Source organism: Cryptomeria japonica, chromosome 11, assembly GCF_030272615.1.
Source record: "Cryptomeria japonica chromosome 11, Sugi_1.0, whole genome shotgun sequence".
In the NCBI taxonomy this organism is placed as follows: Eukaryota; Viridiplantae; Streptophyta; class Pinopsida; order Cupressales; family Cupressaceae; genus Cryptomeria; species Cryptomeria japonica.
In genome coordinates, this window is record NC_081415.1 from 302927010 (window position 1) to 302947570 (window position 20561).

Here is a 20561-nt window from a genome sequence, read left to right on the forward strand (position 1 = left end):
ATGTCCATGGGGTACTTACTACTGGAATGTCATGCCTTTTGGCTTGAAGAATGCGGGAGCGACCTATCAATGGGCAACGACCACAATATTTCATGACATGATGCATACATTCATGGAAGATTATGTAGATGACCTATTGGCCAAATCATTTACAAGATAAGGACACTTGGAGATTCTGGATAAAATCTTTCAGAGGTTAGAACAATTCAATGTATGACTGAACCCTAAAAAAGTGTGTCTTCGGTGTAACATTCAACAAACTCTTAGGATACATAGTCTCGAAAAAAGGAATCGAGGTGGACCTTGCAAAGGTACAAGCAAACATGGAGATGCCACCTCCTAGAAATATCAGTCAGTTAAGATCTCTACAAGGATGACTACAATCCATAAGAAGATTCATTACTCAACTAGCTGACAAGTACCTTCCTTTCACTCATCTACTCCACAAGAATGTCCCTTTTAGATGGGAAGATTGATGTGCAAAATCATTCCACCAACTCGAGCAATATCTGATGAATCTACCTATCTTGGTACCAACAAAAATAGGAAAACCTCTCATTCTTTACATATCAGCTATAGAGGTATCAGTAGGAGCATTGTTAGCACAAGAGGATTCAACGGGTAAGGAAAGAGCAGTATACTACATCAGCAGGACATTGAATGGTTACGAGCTCAACTACATATTCATTGAAAAATCTTGTTTGGTTATGGTGTTCGCTTCTCAAAAGCTTCAACACTATATGCTAGCTCACACAATCAAGTTGGTAGCAAAGATTGACCCATTAAAATATCTACTCAACAAAACCGCTCTCCCAAGAAGGTTAGCTAAATGGGTGATGATTCGAAGTGAGTTTGACATCTAGTACATAGACAAAAAGGCTATCAAAGGCCAAGCTATCACAGATCAACTAATAGAAGCACCATTATAAGGCAGTCATCCAATCCATGTTGAATTTCTAGACACAAATATTCTCACGGTATCGACAAAACCATGGATCTTATACTTTGACGGATCATACACACAGCATGGATCAGGCGTCGATGTCCTATTCGTCACTCTAGAAGGACACACTATTCCAAGATCTTACAAATTGATGTTTCCTTACATAAATAACATAGCTGAGTATGAAGCTCTAGTAATAGGCATCAAAATGTTCATAGATTGGAATATCAAAGAGTTGAAAGTCTTTGGAGACTCCCAATTAGTCACTAATCAGGTTAACAATGACTATCAAACAAAGGATGACAAGTTGATTCCTTAAAAGTGCATGGTGGATGATTTCAAAAAGTATTTAGTGGACATCAAATTTGAGTAGATTCTAAGGTTGAACAACAAAGTTGTCAACACCATGGCAACCATTGCCTCACTCCTTCAAATACTAAAGAAACAAAGTTGTTTTGAGTTCCTGGTGGAACAATTGTTTTCCCCTACCTATGACAATTCTCAATCCTAAGTCATATGCCACATAGTAGGTTCTGGCTCACCCCTTTATGGAAATTTCTATGCCCACCTAAAAAACAATATCCTTCTACTAGATCTATCCCAAAACTAGAAGCGCAACTTTATTCATCAAGCAACCCACTATACCCTTTAATTGCTAACACATTTTACTGACGAGGTCTCGATGGTACTCTTCTTCGGTTTCTCGATCATAACAAATCTGAAACCGCCTTGTAAGAACTTCATGAAGGTATTTGTGGCACACATTCAAGTGGTCTTACTCTTGCCAAGAAACTTCTAAGGATGGGATATTATTGGCCGACCATGAAAGAGGAATCATACCAGTTTGATAGAATATGTCCAAAATGCCAAATTCATGGCAATCTTATACATGCACCAGCACAGGAGGTGCAACCATTCACTACATCATGGCCATTCTATCAATGGGGACTCAACTTAATGGGCAAGATTCATCCTTCCTCGTCAAATGGACATAAGTTCATCATCACTGCCACTGAGTATTTTACAAAGTGGATAGAGGTCGTTCCATTGGCTACGGTTACTGACAAACAAATATCTTCTTTTATCCTGAATTATCTTATTTGTCGGTATGACATTCCTAGTTCCATTATCACTGATAATGAAAGACCATTCAAGAATCAAGATGTGAGAGAACTATGTGAATGATTCCATATCCAGCATCGTTTCTCCATACCTTACTATCCACAAGGGAATGGCCAAGCAGAGGCCTCAAACAAAACCATCCTAAAAATCCTTAAGAAAACAATGAATGAGGTTGGTCGTGATTGGCATGTCCAACTCAACCCAACATTATGAGCCTACATAACTATAATCCACTCATCTACAAGAGGAACATCGTACTCACTTGTGTATGGATCAGTGGCTATTTTACCTATCGAGGTTGAGATTCCATCACTCAGAGTATCACTGAAAGAACTCATTCCAGATGAGGAATATCGGGTAAACAAACTGCAAGAGTTAGAGCTGCTAGATGGATGTCATCAACATGCTTTTGATCATCTTAGAATATACCAGCAATGCATGTGCCAAAGCTACATCCACAAGGTAAAACCAAGAGCATTTCAAATCGGTGATTTGGTACTAAAGGAAAATCCCTGCAATCAATAGGATCGGGAAAAGAAGGGCAACTTTGAACCAAATTGGCTAGGTCCTTTTATCATCATATCAACCTATGGATCAAGGGAATATCATTTGTCTACATCAGAAGGGGACCTATTTGAAAAACCTATCAACAACATTCACCTCCAAAAGTTCTATACCTGAGTTATCCAATGCATAGATAAGAGAAAAATACAAAAAAACAAAAAAAATCAAGAAAAATACCAAAAAAATCATAAAAAACAAAAAATGCAATAAAAACAAGTAGTGAAAACCTAGCAATAGGCGCTATTTGTGATAGATTGGCTCTTATATCTATTTATGGTAAAAATGGAAACAACAATATTGAAAGACTGAATGAATTCAACCACCAAACCCTAGCCTAACAACAAAGATCCACCATAACATATGAAGATTACCTAAGACAATGCAAATAAAATAAAATCACAAAGATTATACCATCACATGTCCAATAGGGTTTGGATCTCCATTCTTCCTATCTCCATTGATCTTGCTTAATATATTTGCTCTCAGATTTTGTGTATGCACAAGAGCTCAACAAAGAACGGAAATGTGGTTGCAAGTAGGTTTGATTGCATATGAAAGTTTGAAAGTGTCGATTAGTCAGGGGTTGATAATGAAGGAAGCATCTCCTTATATAGAAGACACGATAAGAAATGGAGGGATAAGATTGAGAGGTGTAAAAGATAAATGGTCGGCTATGATTAGAGGGTAGGTAGAGAAAATAAGAAAATAATGAGAGGGTAGGTAATGTAGGAATTAAGAGATGAATGACATGTGTCATGGGTAGAAAATGATAATGAATTAATTAAATAAATAAAGATAATAGAGGAAGTGGGATCAATTAAATAAATAAAAGCATTTATTTAATTTAGGAAAAGGATAATTTAAATGAATAAAAGTATTTATTTAAATGAGGAATGCTTAGAAGAGGATTAATGAATTAATTAAATAAATAACAATTTATTTAATTAATAGAAGACTTGGGATAAAATAATTAAATAAATAAAGATATTTATTTAATTAGATAGGATAGTTTTAGGTTTCTACATTTTGCCCCTCTTTGAGACAATGCAGCTTCTCGTGTTGTTTCAAAGAAGATAAGATGAACTGATACAAAGTTGCCCTAAGATGGGAATGATATGCCCCCTCGAGAGATTGGATAAAAATGTCTGAAAAGATCACAGACAATCTCTCGATAAGAAAGAAAGGGTAGAATGGACTAACTAGATGGAGTGACAGAGTCACGGGATAAAGAAGACTGAATAGGGCTAGGGCTAGGGATAGGGCTAGGGATAGGCTATAAGATAGACTATGAGGGGAAAACATCCTCATTGTCATCCACATATCCAAGAGATCAGAGTGAAAAGATAGCAAAGAGCAGTCAGCAGTCAGCAGCGATGGCATTGGTGCATAGATTCGATCACGTTTGCCGATATCAGAGGCCAGCGGATGCAGGAGAGCCGGTAAGTACCACAAAACCTCCTTGTACTTTGGTGCATTAATTATTGTCATAAATGCATGTTAGGTAGGTAATAAATGCACTTTAGGTATGTCAAGAAGGGGGGAAAAATGCTAAGGCGCGTCTGGGTAGGATTGGTGCGTTTGTGTTTGTTCCAGGCGCATCTATGAATGCAGCAGTGTTTGTTTTCAATGCAAGCATGTCTGTGTCTTGTAAGCGTATTTTTGTAGGACAAGCACGTCTAGGTAGATCAGAGGCACGTCTATGTGATTCAAGCGCGTTTGTGCAGAGCAGGCACGTATGTGCAGTATGTAAGCACGTATGTGTCTTCAAGGCCAAATCAACAGTTCTGTGATGAACATACGTTATCGATTGGATAAGTTGTTGAGAGGATACACTCAAGCAGGTCCTCTAGGGAAGACTAGAATAGCAGATAGGGCTAGGATTGACAATTCTGTGATAGAACACACATTGCCAATTAGGAAACTACTCAAGAGGATACACTCAAGCAGAGGCCCTAGGATAGGATCAAAGCAGCACTTTGTGATGAACAGGGAATGATACTAGGATAAAAAAGCAGTACTTTGTGATGAACAGGGAGTACTTAAAAAGAGCAGCACTTTGTGATGAATAGGGAATGCCACTAGGATAGAAAGCAGTACTTTGTGATGAACAAGGAGTACTACAAAGAGCAGCACTTTGTGATGAACATGGAATGCCACTAGGATAGAAAGTAGTACTTTGTGATGAACAGGGAGTACTACAAAGAGCAGCACTTTGTGATGAATAGGGAATGCCACTAGGATTGACACTGTTGATTTGCTTGACTACAAGAGGACCTACCGATGTTGGAGTCATGGGAGAGATTCCCTTTGACTCAGAGTTTGCGAGCAGAGTTGACACTCAAGGAGAGAGCAACAATTGAGGCTATGGGCATGCGACATATTCTATATTTGCCTGAGCTTTGGGTGAACATGGGGTTGCTGACTGCTTTAGCTGATAGATGGCACTCAAAGACGTGCACGTTTCATTTGCCGATGGGTGAGATGGCACTCACCTTAGAGGATGTATATAGGATATTGAGGATACCGATCGATGGGGAGTTGGTTCCTTATGATCGAGACGGAGACAGGGATGCACTAAGATGAGTGTTTCAGGATCTAGGACTGGAGATGAGGGTTGGACATGTGGCTTGGGATACCACAACACAAACAGGATTGGTGCTTCCACCAATGTTGGCAGGAGTGATCAGTGGGTTCTTGTGTCTAGATAGGGTGAGATGAGGGTTGGTAGTGGGATGGGGAGGGACATTGGAGACATTGGTGACAAAGCACACCAGGTTTGCATGGGGATTGTGTCTGCTGGCACACTTGTAGTATGAGCTACATCAGTTTGTGTATCATGGGTCAACAGGATTAGGATGCGGGGTGAGAGGAGGAGGATGAGTTACTATCCTTGAGGGAGATCTGCCAGGGTCTGGAGAGCGAGACAGCTAGGCTCAGAAGACAACTAAGGGACACTAAGCGGGAGAGGGATTAGGATATTTAGTGCTATACAAAGGTTGAGACAACACTAAGGGCAGGGAGGCTACGATCTTGCTTACTAACAGGTTCTAAGTTGGAGATCCATTCAGGATAATCAATTAGGCGTATGAATCCAATATCTAATAATTTTTACAAGCTCTACCTTGACTAATAATGCCACTTGTGGATGCATCTTTCTTAATTTCTATTTTACTGGTTTTTCCCATGGTTTAACTGTCAAATGATGCATTACTAAATCTGGATTCAGTCCAGGCATATCAGCATATGATCATGCAAAATTGATTTGTCTCTCTGTGAAGAAACTTATGAACTGTGGTATCTTTGTCTCTGTCAAAGATTGTGCTAGGAATATGTTATGTGGAATTTCTTATGTACCAATGTTTGTTTTGATGGTATCCTCTACCAACATAGATTATTTTTCTTCATATGATATCGGGAGAATGTCGAGCCTTCCATCTTCGGGTGCCTCAGAGAGGTTTTCACCCTCAGACATGTCCTTTCTTTTTACTTTTTTGGGGTCTGCCGGTGCCACAATGTGGTTTTCACCATAAGACCCATGATTTGTTTTTATTTTTACATTTTTGCGACTAGAAGGCCCAACTCCCTCACCAAAATATGCCATGGTGTTGAGTTCTATAGCGTATCCTGCCTTATGGTCCCCAAGCAGAAGATCATATCGTATGCCTAGATAGTCAATAAACGCTTCATTTTGGAATGTGTCAAACTGTACAAGTCTTTCATGGTCCCAGTCAATAAGTTAGTGGTGAACAAGGGGAAGGCCTTCAATGTTTTCAAAGTCGGCAGGACTAAGGGTGAAGATGCAGTTATATTCAGGTATGTCAAGGTAGTTGTCGAGGTCATCATTGGCACTCTCCTCATTTGTCTCGATTGTGAACGAGTTCAACTTGTCATCACTAAAAGCGCATTTGGGGACGGGTGTCCTCATCCTTCGTGATTTCAACCTAGAACCTAGAGGCAAAGACTGTGTGGGCTCCTCAGGGGTTGTTTCTTGACCAACTTTGATTTTTTTATAAAATTCCTCTTCTTCTATGGTTTCACCTAGTTCTCTGAATGTTTTGATGAGTTCATAGTCACTGGAGGATTTATCTGAACCCCATTCCCATTCATTGGAGTCTATGGAATAGCGGTTCTCTTGTTGATCTTTGGAAGCCTTGATTTGTAATGCTTCTTTTGCCTTTCGAGCATTTATCCTGGAAGATATGACCCCAAGCCATTTCGAGTGCTCTTTTTTAAATGTCAATTTTGGTTGCAAAGATTGAATGATAGCTTCCTTTTCAAGCTGAGAGGACTTTTACCATCATACCCAAAAATTTGTAGGATCTTGAATCCTTTGCCATATTTTTCACATGGTATGCTGATGTGATCTTGTGTACCTTCTTCAGGGTCTTTGTAAAGCATTTTGTATAAGTCATCTTCTTCCATTTCACCCCACTTTTGGAAGATAGTAGGATCCCATTTGAGTGTAATGATAGATACCCGCTTAGAAGGATGTGGTTGTCCATATTCTTTTGGTGAATTCATAACTTGTTGTAAGCACATGGTTTGATTCAAGGTGTATTCACCCATGCCTTTGTCCTGATATTTCCCTTTAAGCTCACCTTACTTTGATGTTGAAGGTTTTAATGATTAAGGTTCAATGTATGCAGAAGAAGGGATAGCTTCTCTATTACTTGGAATGATTGTCTCAGTTTTTGGTCTCAAGTTATTGCAGTATATAAATGGATTAGGATCACCATTAACTGTTACTTCAACTCCATTGTGAGGAAACTTATTGCATTGGTGGTATGTAGATGGAACTACCCTCATCTCATGAATCCAAGGATGTCCTAACAATATGTTGTATGTGAGATCCAGGTCTAGGACCTGACAAACCACATCCTTTGTAACTGGCCCAACTCTGAGGGGCAAGGTGACTGTGCCCTTGGATGAATGCTCTTCATCATCATATGATTTGATGGTAATTTTGTTTGTAGCATTCACAACTTTGTCTAAATATCCCAATTGTATTATTGTGTGCAAATTACATATATTGAGACCATCTCCTCCATCTATTAGGACTCATTTTATTCAGTGCTTGTGTAGGAAGGCTTCAATGTGTAAAGGTGCATTGTGTGGTTGACTCACAGAGGCTTCATCAGATTTTGTGAATGTAAGGGAATGTGGAATGGAAACGTATCCCACCATGGCTTGAAACTAGTCCACATTCAGATCAATGGGAACGGAAGTGTCTCTCAAAGTTTTGTCAAGAATGGATTTATGTGCAGGGGATATGCGTAAAATCTCAAGGATTGAGATAAGCGCGGGTGTCTTCCCTAATTGTTCTACAAGGTCATACTCAGGTTTAGTTGATGAGGTGTTTTTAGCTGGAGCACCTTGCAAAGTGAATTTACCTCGATGAGTTGTGACATTACATTCAGAGGTAGGTTCAGAAGAAGATCTAATTCCTTTCAGGACAACCCTGGGTCTTTGGGTAGAATTCTCCGGCGTTTTGTCCTTGATGATAATGGTAGAGACATAATTGTCCATCGAAATGTGATTAATCATTGAATCATAGCTATCGGATACTCTGGTATAGTTGGTCTGGTCATCTGTGGCTTTAGCTTTTCCCTTGTCATGTTTTGGGAATGGTTCTTTAAACATTTTATGTTCTTGATTGGATGAGTGTCCCTCGATCTCAATGTCACCTCTATCAATAAGATCTTGTATGATGTTCTTCAGTCGATGACAGTTTCCTATTTTATGACCTTTTCTCTTGTGATATTCACAGTATTCATCATCATTCCACCAATTTGGTGTGACCTTTGGCTCATATGGAGGCAAATCTGGAATTGTGATTATCTTGTTTGCTACTAGCTTCTTGAAAGCTGACTCAAGTGGTTCTCCCAATGGGGTATATTTCCTTCGTGATTTTGAAGTTGTTTGAGTATTTACTTGATTTTTTATAGAACTTGATTTGGAAAAAATGATTCTGGGTCGTACTGTATTGGCATTAACAACACCATCATTGACTGTGTCTTTGTTTTTATTCCAAAATCTTATCTTGTCTTTTCCTTTAAAGTCCTCTTTGTTTTCTTTGAATATTTTGAGGATGCCTTGCTCAATTAGGACCTTATTTGTTGCTAAGACCTTTTCAATGATGTCCTTGAAGGTGGACAAACAAGCTTTTCTTAGGTTATAACCAATGTCTTTGTTAACATTCTGGGTGAACATTTCTACCATTTGTTTTTGTGGAATTTCACAAGAGCATCTACTAGCTAGATTTCTCTATCTTTGTAGAAATGATGAAAAAGACTCTCCATCCTTTTTCTTGGTGTTGCACAAAGTAGTGACTGATATGTCTGTCTCTATGTTGTATTAGAAATGTTGGATAAATGCCTCTGCTAAATCACCCCGTGACTTGGTTCCAGGTGGAAGTTGGGAGAACCATTCCATAGCTTGATCACCTAAGCTCTGTGGGAATAATCTCATCAAATATGTCTCTTCTGCTGCTACCTCAATGCAAGTTGTGAAAAATTGTCTTATATGTGCCTTAGGATCCCCTTTTCCTCTATACTTATCAAACTTAGGTGTCACAAAGTGTGTAGGAAATGGAGGCATTGGAATACTTTTGTCAAATGGATAGGGATATATGTCTCTCATTGTGTAAGCTGGCTTCGATGTATTTATGTCCTCCATTTTCTTTTATAAGTCCTTAATTTGCTGCTCCAAATTTTTCTTAGGTGGAGACCGACTTCTTGGACCATACCCCATGCCTGAACCACCGAGTGGAGGTGGAGCATGGTGCATATATGGATGGTATTGATCATACACATGTTCATATGGAGGAGGTCTATAATGATGTTGTGTATAGGAACCACTTGGCATAGAGTCATGATGAGGAATGGAATATTTGTTTTGTCCATGTATATCATACTCTACAGGCATGTCATGAGTTTGTTCTAGTGTGTTGCCCCCAAATTTGACGCGGGTTTTCCTTGTGTCCAAATTTTGAGCATGCCTTTGAATATCCAATTGCTTTGGTGGTTGGTCCTTAGCATTGGTATGTGATTGGGTATATTTTTCTGCATAAGACTTCCATAATGGTCTACGAAGGTGAGTGTCATATGTTTGACCATGTGTATTTTGGACCTCAGGTTTTTGAAACAAAGATGATGGAGACTCAGGCACGAAATGTGGTCCTCTAGTACCTCCACTATTAGGTCTCCTTTGATCCATGTTGAGTTGACTTTCTTGTATAGGTCGATTTTCCATTATTTGAGACATGTCAAAATCATGAGGGATCTTGGCTCCACTTTGTGCCATCACTTGTAAGAAATATTGTCTATCTCTCCTCATTATTTCCTCAACCAATCGATTAAAATGAGGATCCATAATGGAGTCTTCCACTTCTACTGAATGTACGGAAACGTTGTCCATGTTGTCATTGTGTGTATCATTGTTGTTTGTAGTGTCCATGTTCTCAACATTTTATAAGCATCCTTGTCAGGTAATGTGGTATGATCAGAATTAAAAAAGACATCATTGTCATACTCATAGGTACTCATGTTTATGGACTCTTCAGCCTCTTTAGTTTCTCTCCTAGATTTTTGGGAACGGGTTTCAATCATGAACTAGGTATTGACCAAGATGTGTGAGACTAGATGAAAATGGAAAAGAGTATGGAAGACAAGGAGTTGGATGGAATGTAAATGAATCTAAAGTTTACTTGCAATGTCCAAAGTGTAAGACCAAGTATGTATGTAGTAGAGTAGGTGTGGCTTCCAAAGAGATGATAGTTTCTCTTGATGAGGTAAGTTGACCTTGACTCTAAGTAAGACCAAATGAGACCCAAAGGTGATAGACCTTGATGAGGGACCACTTAGCAAAATGTTGTTGTATGTAGTGTGTTGACAAAGCAAGATGAGGACAAGCAAGTGAGCTTTTGACTCAAGTTTAGATAAATGTGAATGTAATGTAAGGTGTAAAGCAATGATGGACTTTGTGAGACCCAGAAATAGGTTGAATTTTAGATGAAAACCCAGAGAGATAACCTAGGAAGCTTAATAAGTCTGAAACTGACTGCTCTTGTTTGTTGGACTGTAAATTTTTCCAATTCTGAACATAGATGTGCCTGTATACTTCACATACGCGGTTAAATGACACAGATGTGGTTGAACACTACATAGACGTGTTTGTGAGATTTTATGAATGCAATTTTGCTTAAGAGAACACAGATGCATTTCTACCCTTCACAGATGCGGCTAAATGATACAGACACGATTCTATCAGACACAGATGCGTTTCTGAAAACTGGGTGCAATTTCTTCAATTTGTAAAGTTGTTTGTTGTGACCAAATCTGAATTTGTGACTATTTTTCATGACAAGAGGACACAATGTTGATGAAGACTCAATGTTTGTAAGTGTTTAGACTCAAAATGACTCAAAGAAAAATGTGTTTTTTGATGTAAAAATGTTTTGCATACACTTGAAGACACAAAATACACAATTTTTTGATGTTTGATCTTGAATGTTTGAATGTTCAAAATAAGACGAGCACAATTCTTATGGTTGGCCAAGACAATAGTTGTTGATCCCACATGGGGTTTCCCCCGAGGCTACGCTATTCAGAGCAGATACTTAGATTCTTGACCCCACTGGCTCCACCCTCAGCACTCACTTCTCTGGGGCAGCCAAGCATCAGTCCCCATGAAAACTCCCCGTGGCGAACTTTGTATCTCTACTAAGAATCGTATGTGTGTGGATCGCTCCAGAGGTCCGACCTCCTGCCCCAACAACTAGAAGGATTTTTTCTTTCTAAAACAAAAAGGTGCTAGTAAGGGCATCCACTTGTGTGGCCATACATGTGGCACTTTCAGCTCTATAAATACAGAAGGCTCCCAGCTGGTAGGGGTTACGCCCTACAAATGATCAGATAAATTTGATCAAATGGGTTTATGGGGAGACATAATGTCGGTATGAACTAATCAGCACATGTTACCCATGGCTTTCACCATGGATACAGTTGTTTATAGTGGTTTGGAAGAGGATGGATTTTCCTCACTACCACTTGGGTCGTCCTCTCCTCACTAGTAGTCCTAATGACCACATGGGGAGACAGGCCCTCTAGAGATTAAACAAAAAGAGCCTATTGCTCAAGACACAAAAGACACTGATTCAATTTTTAGTGCACCAATTGAAGTGTTTAGTAATCTATGAAAACAAGGCACACAATAAAGATCAAAAGAAAACCCTTGTCAAGGTCTTGCAACAAATATTTGTTAGTAGTTTGGGTTGTTTCAAATGATTACCCCTTCTTGCAAGCACACAAGTTAGGTAAATTTTAGATCCAAAAAGACTCTGTGAAATAGGGGCCTTCAACAAAACGATTTTGCTTTCAAGACAAGTTGCACCAATTTTGTTAGCTAGATCACAAGATGTTAACCCGAGATAAACTAGATCTGAAATCCAAATGATGAAATAACGCCTCAAAACTGGATCAAAAACTGAAAATACAAAATCTGAGACACAAACGCGGTTAAAACTAATGCAGACGCCACAAAAAATCGCAATTGCATCTAAATTCATCATAGACACACCTAGATCACACAAACGTGGGTCTCGAACGCAGACGTGACTAAGAGATTCACAGACGCGGTTTGAAATCATAGACGCAACCCTGCAATCTGCAAAATAAGATAAAATGATGTCAAACGCAAATGCGATTACAAAGATCACAGACGCGGAATAAAAGAAAAAACATGGTTACAGGATGCGCAAACGTGGAAATGTCGAAAGTTGTCGGAAACGTCAGATCTGTAACTCAAATACACAAAATCTGCAACAAAAGATGTTAAATGCAAAAGGCAAGAGTCCCACCGAGCGTGCCAAAATGTTTATTGTAAAAAATGGAAACAACAATATTGAAAGACTAAATAAATTCAACCACCAAACCCTAGCCTAACAACAAAGATCCACCATAACATATGAAGATTACCTAAGACAATGCAAATCAAATAAAATCACAAAGATTATACCATCACATGTCCAATAGGGTTTGGATCTCCATTCTTCCTATCTCCATTGATCTTGATTGATATATTTGCTCTCAGATTTTATGTGTGCACAAGAGCTCAACAAAGAACGGAAATATGGTTGCAAGTAGGTTTGATCGCATATGAAAGTTTGAAAGCGTCGATTAGTCGGGGTTGATAATGAAGGAAGCATCTCCTTATATAGAAGACACTATAAGAAATGGAGGGATAAGATTGAGAGGTGTAAAAGATAAATGGTCGGCTATGATTAGAGGGTAGGTAAAGAAAATAAGAAAATAATGAGAGGGTAGGTAATGTAGGAATTAAGAGATGAATGACATGTGTCATGGGTAGAAAATGATAATGAATTAATTAAATAAATAAAGATTTATTTAATTAATAGAGGAAGTGGTATCAATTAAATAAATAAAAGTATTTATTGAATTTAGGAAAATGATAATTTAAATGAATAAAAGTATTTATTTAAATGAGGAAAGGCTTAGAAGAGGATTAATGAATTAATTAAATAAATAATAATCTATTTAATTAATAGAAGACTTGGTATAAAATAAATAAATAAAGATATTTATTTAATTAGACAGGATAGTTTTAGGTGTCTACACTATCTATTAGGATATTGTATCATATCTTTGACATCCATCTGAGCTAAGCCAATGGCCATCGCAAAACTTCTTAATGCAACACAATCTTGGACACACTTAGCGTAGTCACTGTCTTTGGTTATTTAAATAGTTATCTACATCATATCTCACCATGACTTGGTGATCAATGTATATATCCATATCAAAATAAGTGTCCATAGCTATGGATAGAATCCTGATCTTAACAGGGGGCATCTTGCCTTTTGGGTTCAAACAAACAACGCAAACATAGACGCTTGAACAAAAACAAAGATCATAACAATCAATGGTAGACATCAAAACCAAGAATTGAACAAACTAAACAAAGATCTACTTTCAAGATGTTTTATCTGACACAATACATAGGGTAGCATGCATGTTCACCTATGGCTATTTTTTATTTTTTATATCATATCTCCCGAGCAAATCAAGGATGTCTTGAAACTAGAGATGCAAGGGAGGAGTGTGATTTTTCTTTGTTTGTTGTTTATGAGTAAAGCCCTATTACTATGCAATTTTGTCTCAAGATGTGATCAAGTAACATATCACTAAGGACATTTCATATTTGCATAGGACATAGGTTAACTCTTGTCTGTTTTATGCAAGCAACACTCAGGTCATCTTGGTTCAATTCTACCTCGACGCTTGTATCATCTTGCAATATCAAAATCCATGTAAATTATACTCAGGTCATTATGGTTCAATTATACCATGATGCTTGTACCAAATTTTAACATATCAAAGGCTCAATGATGATTAAAAAAAAAGAAGCACTATAAAATTTGATCACAAGGATGACTATATCAGGAACGAGCGATCATTTCATATCATATTCGCCTGAATTTAGTTGCATTAACTAGTCATATCCGCTTAGCTGCATATCATTGGTTGGTTAATATCATTTTACATCTCATTTTCAAGATATGTATCTCATTGCATTATCTTGTTAATTTTACATCTCATTTTCAAGATACATCTCATGGCATTATCATGTTAGTTTCGCATCTATACATTTCATTTTCATATCATTTACAAGTGCATTAGTTGAATTATTAATTCATATCATTTAAAGGGCATTTAGTTGCATTATCATTTTCATATAATGTAAAGTGTATTTAGTCAATCCTGTGGCATATACAACAGATCATGTAGTGCATACAAGCAAAATAGAGGTGCATATGACTAATTAAGTGGCGTATACAACAGATATTTTAGCACATTTGATAAGTTTTGTAGCGCATTTAAGTGCCACATTTGAGACAAAGCCTTGTCCGGACCAAATTTTCAAAAACCAACAACTAGTTCAGATACCCATTTAGGAGGTCTTCCAATTTAAACTATCTCAGATCAATATTTCTTTCAACTAATTAGAGGAGTATCCAACTAGTGATCACAAGTTTCACAATTCAACCCATTTCAACATCAAATACCTAGCGAGTTATCTAAGTTAGTCAAATCAATCTACTTTCCAAAATCAGGGAACTTTATCATATCATTTGAATTTACAATACATTTAGCTACATTTTCATATCATTTACAAGTGCATTTAGTTGCATTATCATTTCATATCATTTAAAGTGCACTTAGTTGCATTTTCATATCATTTACAGTACATTTAGTTACATTTTCATCTCATTTGAAAAGCATTCAGTTGCATTATAATCTCATATCGTATCATTCTATTAGTATCATTAATCATTTCATATCATTTCATTATACTTTTCATATCATATAAGGACAATTATCATTTCATTCATATCATTCCATTAGTATCATTAATCATTTCATATCATTCACATCATTTCATTTAGTATCATTTAAAATTAGTATCATTTCATTTAAATTTCATATCATTTAAAGCCATATCATTGCATTTAGTGTCCTTAAACATTTTATATCATTAAGTAACATATCAAAGCATTTATTATTTCTCAAAGCATCACATAAGAATGATAAAAAGCATCATCATATCCAAATCACATCTGCATATCATATCATCTAAAAATATGCATTGCACACATCTTCATATCATGAAAATCATCACATTAGCATATATCACTTTCAAAAACATATCACATCCATCCATCCATCATCATCATAATTTGCATACATCCACGTGTAATCAAAACCATCATATAGGCATATATCACCTTCAAAACATATACATCACATCACATCATCACACACATCACATAGATATCATCTGCACAAACTCATACATATAAACATCTAGATCATCAAAGTAAATGCATCCATAGCATGTAAAAGCATATCTAGCATCATATCATCATACATGTGTGACCCATATGGATCCAAAGGAAAATCACTAATACATGTCAGAAAAAATCGAAAGAAAGAATAAATTGTCCAATAGTCCCTGGATATCATGTCAGCAATAAAAAGTACGTCATAAGGAGATTGAAATCATCAATATAAAAAATACATCAGTATGTACATCACATCATGTCAAAATGCTCAAAATAATATTAATATGTACATCAAATCATCAAGTGATAAAAAAAATACAATCAAATGAGGAGCAAAATCTAGGAGCACTTGGCTGCCACCCAAATTTGTCGGCCTGGCATCCAAACCACTACATGTGCCTGCAGGACTTGCACCTGTGTTATCATCACCAGGATCTCTCCTAGGTCCCAAAACTCCTCAGCAACCATCTTGTCTCTGTGATCCCCTGCATTGTGAACTCGGTACAAAGGATGGTGCTCACCTCTCTGGAGGCACAACCTGATAATAAAGACTTTGATAGTGCTCAACTCGCTCTAACTGTCACATGAGATCTCTCATAGTCACCCCAGTCAGGCCTTGAGTAGCTGTCTGCTAGATGGTATACATAAGTTGCTCAACATGGCCCCACCGCTCTATCTTTGTATCTCGCTCGGTGCTGAGTCGAGCAATATGAGCCTGTGAAGCCTGTAAACCCTGTTGTGTTGTATCCCTTTCTAGGGTAAGAGAGGTAAGTTGTCTCTACAACTGGGCTATCTATGCCTTTGCCTGTGTCAGCTGACCCTGTAATCCCTAAACCATAGACTGTAGTGCAGCTATTTGTGCTTGCTTCTGATGAGGAGGCACTGAAATCTATACCATCGACAATTGTGATGGATGTGGATCCTATGTAACCTATACTGGGGCAACTAGTGGTGGCATCTTTGTCCTCCTTTGCCTAACCAGTGGTTGTGGATCCTCCTCCTCCTCCTCCTTAAATCCCTCCATCCCCCCATCACCTCCTCTCCTGACTCCTCTGACTCCATCTCCTCCGATGACCCCTCCTCCTCCTCATCTCCTATTTGCAACAGCCCCCCTCGGCCTAAAGATGCTCTCCAACCTCCCTCTCTCCCCATCACTTTGTGTCCTCAACCTCCACCACCTTCATCATTCCCACCACCATCCCTACCTTGGTCAATCTGCCCCTAGCCCTAATGGAAATCTTTCCTCTCCCCCGACCTCGTCGACCACCCCGTTGTCCTCCATCACCTACCTCATAATCATCATCATCACCCTCCTATAAAAGTGGTACTGGCTCTCTTGGCCCTGTAGTCGAGGGAATGGATGCTCTACAAAATATTGCACATACTATGGATTCATCCCTGCATCCAACACTCCTAATCATATCTCCCACCATACCCATGGAAGTGAATCAAACTCTACCCATGTTGTATCAAAATCCAGGGTTAGACCCCAATCCGCTCTCTCCTTGTGCACTTGAGCATATATGGCCAAACCCTGAGGCATCCCCTGGGTACGACCAAATGAATGGTACAAACGAGTCAAAATGAATCTCTCCACAACATAGGGTCCTCCTTATCAAATATCGTCTCTTAAATAGAACAGGGATCTCTGTCGCATCCTCTTCTCAGGCCTCACAATCTGCGTAAGGTCTCCATATCATTTAGGACCCATCTCCAGTACTCCAACTTCCTGAGCATGGGCTGGGAAGCTTCCTATCGATACATGAATAAAAAGGTTGGTCGTGATCTCTCTACTACTGGACAAGACACTGCTATGTGCTCCAAGGCCCAAATGTGCAACAGTGTGACCCCCGTTGCTAAGTTGGAACCCTCATCATATACAACCTGGTGTATCTCATGGTACAAGTGGGCCAACACATAGATCCCCCATGCATATTGCGTCTTCTATCTCACCATCTATCAGAGTATCCACCCCCATCCAATTGAGAACCCATACGATCTCCTATCCGGACAAAGGAAGCCACCAATCAAACGTGCTAATATAGATGGAAGTGGGGCATACTGATCCACCATGTCCTACCATGCAACTAAATAACCACTGAGGTGTGGATCAACAAACACCTCCCGCAATGCATCAGTCCCATCCTTCTCCTCCACATCATACTATACCAACTCTCTGGTGATCGAGATCCACAGTATCTTGTACACATTCTTAGGTGTCATTGTGTTCTCTCCAGTCGGTAGATGGAAGGTGTTATGCTTGCTATGTCATCTCTCAGCTAACACATTCAATAGGGTCCATGTTCTTCCGATAGAAAGGCATGAACGGGATGTGTGATAAACCACATGCAACAATAATTGCTCTGTCCCCATTAGTTAGCGCTCCGTCATAGCCAAAGTCTTCAAGTATCGCTCCCGAAGCATCAACACACCTAATGCAGTCTACATCACAATATCAACACCATCTTAGTTATATCTATCAAATGGATCAATCAACATGAGTCAAGCAAACAATCTTCTATCAGCTCAGCGTGAGATCTTAATCAATCTCATTGAGCCCCTATCAATGATATAAGTCACGCTATCATTTGAGAGTTTCGATCATAAACTCTTATCAGTCAAGTGGGTTTATCTTAGCATATCCTATTGATAATCAAACAAACCTCTCCTATCAGTGACACAAGTCACACTATCAAATACAGGTAGGTTAATCTTAGCCTATCCTATCAAATCAACTTTCCCATATCAATAATGACATAAAAGTTATCCCATATTGAAATCAAAATTATCCTATATCAAATCAAAGTTGACCTATATCAAAATCACAGTTGACCCATATCGAAATCAAAATTATCCTACATCAAATCAATGTTATCCTATATCGAAATCAAAGTTATCCTATATCAAATCAAAGTTATCCCATATCGAAATAAACATTATCCTATATCAAATCAAAGTTGACCCATATCGAAATCACAATTGACCCATATCAAAATCAAAATTATCCTATATCAAATAAAATTTGACCCATATCAAAACCATAGTTGACCCATATCGAAATCAAAATTATCCTATATCAAATCAAAGTTGGCCCATATCAAATCAAGTCATCCCATATCGAAAACAAAGTTATCTCCTATCAAATCGGTTGACTCATTTAGACTCAAGTGACCCATATCGACATCAATGACTTGTATCAAAATCAAATGAACCCATATCAAATCACATGACCCATATCGAATCTAGTGATCCATATTGCAATCAATTATCTCATATCAAAATCAAGTATCCTATCAGTGATGCCAGTCACACTAGAGTTTTGATCCTACACTCTATCAATCAAAACAATAATTCGACATTTCATTGAGTCCTATTACTGTTAACAATCAATATTCTTGAAAAATTGGACTACATCGTGACAAAATGATCATCAAACTAAGTATCAAACATCATCTACATTCCAGAAATCAAATTTACCAACTTCACAAAATTCATATAATATCAAAAAATCATCACTGTCCCATATGCGCCACAACAGTTTTTGTATGTGCTAAATCAAATGCATTGCGACAGTGATCATAAGCGCCACAACATCCATCATATGCGCTATTACATTATTTATATGCACTACAACAGTTATCTTATGCGCTATAACAAACATTAAATATGCCATTTCAAACATCTAATGCATTATTTGATTGATCAAATGCGCTACTAAAAAAATTATATGCGCTGCGATATTTTTCAAATGCGCTTCACAAAGAGACATATGCGCTAAAATAAAGCTAAAAACCTAGGGCATCAAAAACATGGAAAAACATGCAAAAATCTTCAAAACTCCATCAAAAATGCTCAAAAATCACACAAGAGAGTTTCAAAATCCCACTTACTAGAGGTCCATACGTTGTTGGCCTCTCAAATCGACGAACTCACTTGAATCAGCGGTGGTGATGAGGTGGCACCATTTTGCTCTCTCTCTTCTTCTCTCTAGGCTCCAATCTTCAAATACCAAGTGCACAAATGAGCTGGAACGAAAGCCCTAGGGGCTTATATGGTTGATGGTGATGTCACCTTGGATGTTTTTCCTAGATGGACGTGTGGGGTATGTGTGTTCTCTCCTCGCACTATATTTTCACAAATTTAAATAACTTTTATTGGAAGATCAGTTTCAAAAAATTCCAAAAATCGCCAAAAAAATCAAAAACTACAAAAAATCGTCACATCATCCAACATATACAAAATTGACTTGAGAGTCAAATTTTATTCAATTTCTCTCTTGAAGGGGCATCTTTATCATATCAACTTCATATCAGTATCAGTATTCATATATAGGGCATCATATCAAAAAAATTGGCAAAAAAAAAAAATCGAAAATCTTAAGCGACATATCGAGCGATTTTTCTTTGAATCAACATGTGGTCACACGTCACTTCAAAGAGGGGCAAAATGTATACACCTAAATCTGCACACTTAATTAAATAAATTTTATTTATTTAATTATCATTTATCCACCTATTAATTAAACTAAGGTTTGATTAATATCCCTTTTTCTTCTATCTAACCATTAATTAAATTCAGTATTTGATTAATTCCCCTTTCTTCCATTAATTGAATAAATTCTATTTATTTGATTAAATTACCTCTCCACCATTTAATTAAATTAAATTAAATTAAAATAATTTCTTGCATATAAATAAATCAAATTTATTTATAAACCTCCCCCCCCCCAACTTGCACTTTCCTACAAATGCAAGTTGCATTTATTTTAGTTAAAATTAATCTTTTTCATTTTAATTAAAATCCCTACTTCTCCCACTAGCATTATCCTACATTTTCCATTAACCTCCTATTCATTCTTCTAGAAGTCCTCAAATCCCACTTAATGATCTTAATTCTTCTAATCATGTCTATTGGTAAACAGATTTGTTGCTTTAAGTAATATTCTTTGAAGAACCCTGTTTTGCCCTATGATCGGCAACAAAATGTTAACAACTGTTGAAAAATTGCAAAACAATAGCAATTCCTCTCCGTGTTTGAGAGGGGCATCTCCCTCGTACGATGGGGGTATATGGA